Consider the following 7,592-nt stretch of genomic DNA (forward strand, 5'->3'; position numbering starts at 1 on the left):
AGTCCGTAGTCGAAACTGAGGTGTTCGAATTTTTGATAAAAATTTTTCTAAGTCTCATGTTGGAACTGTGGCGGTCGAGCGAAATTTTTCCAAGTCCGAAGTCGAAACTGTAGCGTTCGAACGAAATTTTTCTAAGTCCGAAGTCGAAACTGTAGCGGTCGACCAAAATTTTTCTAAGTCCGATTCGAAACTGAGGCGTTCGACCGAAATTTTTCTAAGTCCAATTCGAAACTGTGGCGGTCGAGCGAAATTTTTCTAAGTCCGAAGTCGAAACTGTAGCGTTCGGCGCTCATTCGTCTAAGTCCGAAGTCGGAAGTGTAGCGGTTGATAAATTTACATTGACCAAAAGTCCCAGAAAAATCGAAATTAAATGCAAACGAACAAAAGTTACGGTCGAACTAACACCAAACAAGGGTGGCTGTGATAATTTCAAACCCCTAACTAAACGGGATCTAAAACCCTCTGGAAACTGAGGCGTTCGAAATTTTGATGAAAATTATTCTAAGTCCGAAGTCGGAACTGAGGTGTTCGGTCGAAATGCCGTAAAAACGTAAAAAATATTTTTTTCAAAACACCGTTAACGGCATTCGAGTCCTAATGACCCTTGAAATTGATCTGCGAAATCAGAATTTTAAAATTCCGTCTCTAAGTACCCAAACGGACTTTTGCACCGAGCGATCAGACCGATTTACCCGACCCCTCGCCCATAGCGAGCGGCCGGCGCGCTATGGGATTTCGACCGTTTCGCGCATCGAGTGATTCAGAGCTGAACGCTGCCGCGCTGGCATATATAGGGATAGTAGTGGTGGTATGTAGCAGCGGACAAAAGCGTACGATCGAAATGTGATTTTATGTGCGTCCGATTATCTTGTTACCTCTCGTACACCGCGACTTACCCGTAGTTGGGACGATGGCCGGAATGTGTACCCTGTGGACCCACCATCGTTTGAGGGATGACAAATCTTGCCATTGACCATGCACAGCGAGATTGCGGATGCGGCGAGCGTTTCTATGTTAGCGGTCCAAATGCAATCAAAGATTTTATGTGTTCGTGTCAGAACGACCAAAAATTAACAAATGCGTCAACTCACTAAAGTCCGAGCGAGAATTTTGAAATAAATAAAATTTCATAAACTCGTAACGTGTGAATATTTCTAAAGAGAAATCTCACAATAAACCGTCGCTTTCAATCTAGCGAAGAGTATGGAGAATGTTTGAACTTTTGCTTGTCGACGACGATATTTTTTCTTTACGATAAAATTTCAAGTCGATGTGCCCAAAAATCTCTAAATTTTGAACTGGGAAATTATTTCTTCGTCCGATGAATCGCATTGATCTCTGTTTTTGACGAAAAAAAGACGGATAAAATGCAGCATTCAATCAAGGATATAAAATAAAAGAAAAATTTTCCGTAAAAACTATATTACAATGGAGGATTATGTTTCTACTTTTCGTCCGATGAGTCGCAACAAAAATAAGTAATCCATCCGTCGTTGTTCGTTTAGTCGATCTGAATGCACTGTAAAAATTTATTAAAGTAAAATGTTACGTTTGCATTTCATGAATTTTGACAAACGTGTACCGAAATGTGTACAAATTATTTATTTCGACGACGACGACAACTTAGAACGGATGAATAAAATTAATTGTTGCAAGATTCAAACAAGGATGAAAAAGTCATAGAAAATTATTCCGTAACCATGATATTGGATTATTTTTTCTTCACTCTCTCCTCCGATGAGTCGCAACAAATAAAAATCCATAAATCAATTCATCCGTCGTTGTTCGTTTAGTCGATCTGAATGCACTGTAAAAATTTATTAAAGTAAAAATGTTACGTTGCATTTCATGAATTTTGACAAACGTGTACCCCGAAGTGTGTACAAATTATTTATTTCGACGACGACGACAACTTAGAACGGATGAATAAGAATAAAATTGTTGCAGGAGATTCAATCAAGGATGATGTGAAAAAAATGTCGAAAAATTTTCCATCCAGAAAGATCGCGTGGCGTTACGTCTCTTCTTACGAGGTTTTCGTTTCGCAGACACGCACACTTTCTTCAAAACAATAATAGGAAAGTGTTCAGTTTTTTATAAGAGCAGCAGGTGTCTTTCCGAAATTCTACGATTATTGTAGCTTATATGACTAGAAGGAAAGAAAGACTAAAACTCTCTTATTTTAAAACAAGAACGCAGTTCCCTGGTTGATCCTGCCAGTAGTCATATGCTTGTCTCAAAGATTAAGCCATGCATGTCTCAGTACAAGCCAAATTAAGGTGAAACCGCGAAAGGCTCATTAAATCAGTTATGGTTCCTTAGATCGTACCCACATTTACTTGGATAACTGTGGTAATTCTAGAGCTAATACATGCAAACAGAGCTCCAACCGGAAACGGAAGGAGCGCTTTTATTAGATCAAAACCAATCGGTGGCGGTCTCCGTCATCGTACAACTTGGTGACTCTGAATAACTTTACGCTGATCGCACGGTCTCGCACCGGCGACGCATCTTTCAAATGTCTGCCTTATCAACTGTCGATGGTAGGTTCTGCGCCTACCATGGTTGTAACGGGTAACGGGGAATCAGGGTTCGATTCCGGAGAGGGAGCCTGAGAAACGGCTACCACATCCAAGGAAGGCAGCAGGCGCGCAAATTACCCACTCCCGGCACGGGGAGGTAGTGACGAAAAATAACGATACGGGACTCATCCGAGGCCCCGTAATCGGAATGAGTACACTCTAAACCCTTTAACGAGGATCAATTGGAGGGCAAGTCTGGTGCCAGCAGCCGCGGTAATTCCAGCTCCAATAGCGTATATTAAAGTTGTTGCGGTTAAAAAGCTCGTAGTCGAATCTGTGTCCCGCGCCGCCGGTTCATCGTTCGCGGTGTCAACTGGCGTGCCGCGGGACGTCCTGCCGGTGGGCTTAGCTCGAGAGGGCGGCCCAACTCAATCCCGCCGCGGTGCTCTTCATTGAGTGTCGAGGTGGGCCGGCACGTTTACTTTGAACAAATTAGAGTGCTTAAAGCAGGCTAAAACTTCGCCTGAATACTGTGTGCATGGAATAATGGAATAGGACCTCGGTTCTATTTTGTTGGTTTTCGGAACCCCGAGGTAATGATTAATAGGAACGGATGGGGGCATTCGTATTGCGACGTTAGAGGTGAAATTCTTGGATCGTCGCAAGACGGACAGAAGCGAAAGCATTTGCCAAAAACGCTTTCATTGATCAAGAACGAAAGTTAGAGGTTCGAAGGCGATCAGATACCGCCCTAGTTCTAACCATAAACGATGCCAGCTAGCGATCCGCCGACGTTCTTCCGATGACTCGGCGGGCAGCTTCCGGGAAACCAAAGCTTTTGGGTTCCGGGGGAAGTATGGTTGCAAAGCTGAAACTTAAAGGAATTGACGGAAGGGCACCACCAGGAGTGGAGCCTGCGGCTTAATTTGACTCAACACGGGAAACCTCACCAGGCCCGGACACCGGAAGGATTGACAGATTGAGAGCTCTTTCTTGATTCGGTGGGTGGTGGTGCATGGCCGTTCTTAGTTGGTGGAGCGATTTGTCTGGTTAATTCCGATAACGAACGAGACTCTAGCCTGCTAAATAGGCGTATTTCGACATCCCAAAGGCCCGTCGATCCTGGGTTCGCCCGGTGGTCGTGCGCGGTTTTTACTGTCGGCGTACAAACAATTCTTCTTAGAGGGACAGGCGGCTTCTAGCCGCACGAGATTGAGCAATAACAGGTCTGTGATGCCCTTAGATGTTCTGGGCCGCACGCGCGCTACACTGAAGGAATCAGCGTGTCCTCCCTGACCGAGCGGTCCGGGTAACCCGCTGAACCTCCTTCGTGCTAGGGATTGGGGCTTGCAATTGTTCCCCATGAACGAGGAATTCCCAGTAAGCGTGAGTCATAAGCTCGCGTTGATTACGTCCCTGCCCTTTGTACACACCGCCCGTCGCTACTACCGATTGAATGATTTAGTGAGGTCTTCGGACCGGTACGCGATGGCGTTTCGACGTCGTCGATGTCGCTGGGAAGATGACCAAACTTGATCATTTAGAGGAAGTAAAAGTCGTAACAAGGTTTCCGTAGGTGAACCTGCGGAAGGATCATTAACGTGTCCTCGTACACACGAATTTTGACATATGTATAATTTATTATTATGCATTTTTATTTGATCGTGTCGATGTACACTTTATGTTTTTACAACACCGTCGTCGATGACATGGAGTCGACGGCACGATCTTTTGTCGTGCCGTTGCTTGTTTCTTTTTGAAACACCGTGTGTACGACGTTTTGAACTACGAATCGTACATATTCGGAAAAACAATAGCGTTACGCTGGCCCGCAGCGCCGGTCCTTGCGATCGAGTTTTTCACCTTTTTTGAACGAGAAAAACCGAATTCGCTCGGGCATACGGCTGTTTCTTCGGGTACCTAGATTTTTTGATTTTTTTTGTACTATCTCTCGATCTTTTCCAATGATGGAAAAAAGGAGGGACGCTTTCGGTTTTTCGACCGGATCGCGGAAAGTTGTGAACTCCACCGCGAAAGTCGAAAGACGTTAGAAGTCCTCTTTTTTCGGACACACGGAGAGGATGTAGCAGAGTAGTCGAGAAAGAAGAAAATCGCAGGTGTCGAATTAGGTTACGACTCCGTGGGTTTTAAATGATTTACGCCCGGCTACGGGACCGGCGAGAAACGCTCCCGATTTTACGATTCGCGTGAATGATGTTCGTCGTTAGACGCTTCAAAGAGTTTTTTGAAAGCGCCGTTAAACGAGCGATCACACACACATCACACCTTGCTTTTTTAATGTTTTTGGTAGATGTGGTAAAGTGATTTCGTTAGAAACGGTAAAATTCTCTTTACGGAGCGTACGACTGCACCATTTCAAAATTATATACACCGTCAATCGTCATTAAGTCACGATATAGAACGGTAAACTTGAGGATTTTATGTTAGACGCTCAGTCTGGCACGTCTATAGATTTTTTCGTCAAAATTCACGATCTGTCTTCGGTTTGGCGACGAAAAAATATAGAAAGAAAATTGAAACACGAACACAAAGACCGCCCGCGAAAATCTCTTTTCGCTTACGGCGGATACTAATTCGCTTTTTCATAACGAGTACGATGATGTAATGATGTGTTGATTCCGATCGATCAAAAACCGTCTCTTCGTCACACTTTTTAAAGTGCTTGACACACGCACACTAAATGAAAGACACAATAAAGGAAAACTACCGAAAATGTAGTTTATGAGAGAAAGCAGCATTATTTATTAAAATTATTGCTGAGAAAAAGGAAATTGGCAAATTCCTAATTAAAATCGTATCGAACATGTCCCATCTTCACACATACATGCTCGTACTTTGCGTGTAAAAGCGGAGACCGCGTGAAAAAGAAAAGTGCTTCTTTTTCGGTGCGCGGATACAAATTTGTGTTTGGGTTAATATTTTTTTTAATTTTTTCGTACGCGTAAAACTGAGACCGACGATCGCGTTCCCTTTCAGACGAGAAAGTACGGACGAAAGACAATTAAGAGCGAGAATCATAAATATCCATACCACAACACCGAAATTTTAGACGTGGCACGTTTCGGAACCACGAAGATCATTTTCGTTTCGGATGTACGCACGTACGCAAAAATTTTTGCAAGACGTGTATAGACAGCTGGACGATCGGCATGATCGGGGTTCTTGTGGAACGAGCGTTTAAATTTTAAAAAGATTACCCTGAACGGTGGATCACTTGGCTCGTGGGTCGATGAAGAACGCAGCTAATTGCGCGTCAACTTGTGAACTGCAGGACACATGAACATCGACATTTCGAACGCACATTGCGGTCCTCGGATATAATGTTCCCGGACCACTCCTGGCTGAGGGTCGTGTCAATTTCAAAGACTGCTCGGTTTTCGTTTTCGGACGAAAACGTCGGAGCGTGTTGGATGTGTTGCGACGCGTCGAATAGGTACTCATTAATGTACGTGATCGTCACTTACGTCACGATATAACGACGCACGCCTCGAACGTGTGCCGAGACGTTTACTCGAGCGTGTTTTTTCGTCAAAAAGGACGGGACGGGTATGCTTTGTATTTTTTTTTTACAAAGTCCGTCGGACGTCCACCTTGCGAATCATAAATACGAAAGTGTTTACGTCGGCACATGTTCTTGCGTGGTGTGTCGTAGAATCGTGTGTTTGTGTGCGTTTCTCGTGCAGCGAGTAAATTTGCGCGACATCTTAAGACGCGAAAGCGACCAACTACTACTTGTTGTAGTTGTTGGCTGGTCTTTCGGCGTAGCACGTCCTATTTCTTCAACATGTCGTCATTTAAAAAAAAAAATGGCGTTTTAAGGTTGAGAACGTTATAGACGGTCGTCGTGTCCGAGACGTGTAATGCAAATCGCGACAGACGTCAGATCGTAAGCGTTTCTGTAAACTTAGCCATTTTTTAAAAAGAAAAATGACGAACACGTATAGCAAGGAATGGGAGACGTGTCGTGATCGTCGAAATGACCGAATGAAAAATTTTTATTTTTCATATGCGACCTCAGAGCAGGTGAGACTACCCGCTGAATTTAAGCATATTACTAAGCGGAGGAAAAGAAACTAACTAGGATTCCCTCAGTAGCGGCGAGCGAACAGGGAGAAGCCCAGCACCGAATCCCGCGGCCGAAACCGGACGCCGGGAAATGTGGTGTTAGGGAGGATCCGTCATCCCGAGATCGTGCGGCGCGTCCAAGTCCATCTTGAACGGGGCCACAGCCCATAGAGGGTGCCAGGCCCGTAGCGACCGCTGCCGATAACGGGAGGATCTCTCCTCAGAGTCGGGTTGCTTGAGAGTGCAGCCCTAAGTGGGTGGTAAACTCCATCTAAGGCTAAATATGACCACGAGACCGATAGCGAACAAGTACCGTGAGGGAAAGTTGAAAAGAACTTTGAAGAGAGAGTTCAATAGTACGTGAAACCGTTCAGGGGTAAACCTGAGAAACCCGAAAGGTCGAAAGGGGAGATTCAGCGTGACTCGATGGCGGCGCTGGACGATCGTGTGACAGATGGCGTACGCGTCGTTTGCACCTTTCGTTTTGTCGATCTGCCGTCGAACGCGTGCACTTCTCCCCCTGTAGGACGTCGCGATCCGTTGAGTGCCGGTCTAAGGCCCGCGGTGGAGCTCGTTCGGACGGTTCGCCGTTCGCCGAATGAACCCGTGGTGTTTCCCGATCGGCTCGCTCGACGGTATACAGATGGCGCGGGGCCGCTACACAGTTAGCGTCCGACCTTCGGCAAGCGCGCCCGTCGTGATGGTGATCGGACCTGGTGCCGGTCCCGTCCCCGGGTGGCTGTTCGCTGAGGTGTTCTCGGACAGACCTCGTTGAAACGCCGATCTGCGACGCTATAGCTTTGGGTACTTTCAGGACCCGTCTTGAAACACGGACCAAGGAGTCTAGCATGTGCGCGAGTCATTGGGATTTAACTAAACCTAAAGGCGCAATGAAAGTGAAGGTCCGCCTTGCGCGGACCAAGGGAGGATGGGCGGTCGTTACGGCTGCCGCCCCGCACTCCCGGGGCGTCTCGTTCTCATTGC

General features: G+C 45.9%; 3 non-coding genes across 3 annotated transcripts in view; all 3 read left to right on the plus strand.

The window, feature by feature from the left end:
* Window positions 1–2,200: 2,200 nt before the first annotated feature.
* LOC148165255 (small subunit ribosomal RNA) lies at window positions 2,201–4,121 on the plus strand. The gene has a single exon (XR_015771632.1). It is a non-coding gene; the product is annotated as a small subunit ribosomal RNA (ribosomal RNA).
* Window positions 4,122–5,737: 1,616 nt separating this feature from the next.
* Window positions 5,738–5,894, plus strand: LOC148165256 (5.8S ribosomal RNA). Its single transcript, XR_015771631.1, has one exon. It is a non-coding gene; the product is annotated as a 5.8S ribosomal RNA (ribosomal RNA).
* Window positions 5,895–6,552: 658 nt separating this feature from the next.
* LOC148165257 (large subunit ribosomal RNA) overlaps window positions 6,553–7,592 on the plus strand; it is a 4,039-nt gene continuing 2,999 nt past the window's right edge. Inside the window, exon 1 of the ribosomal RNA XR_015771633.1 lies at window positions 6,553–7,592. This exon is cut by the window's right edge and continues 2,999 nt beyond it. This is a non-coding gene — a ribosomal RNA (large subunit ribosomal RNA).

Source organism: Gnatocerus cornutus, unplaced genomic scaffold (assembly GCF_029298725.1).
Source record: "Gnatocerus cornutus isolate USDA-ARS CGAHR unplaced genomic scaffold, icGnaCorn1.1 ctg00000434.1, whole genome shotgun sequence".
NCBI classification, from domain to species: domain Eukaryota; kingdom Metazoa; phylum Arthropoda; class Insecta; order Coleoptera; family Tenebrionidae; genus Gnatocerus; species Gnatocerus cornutus.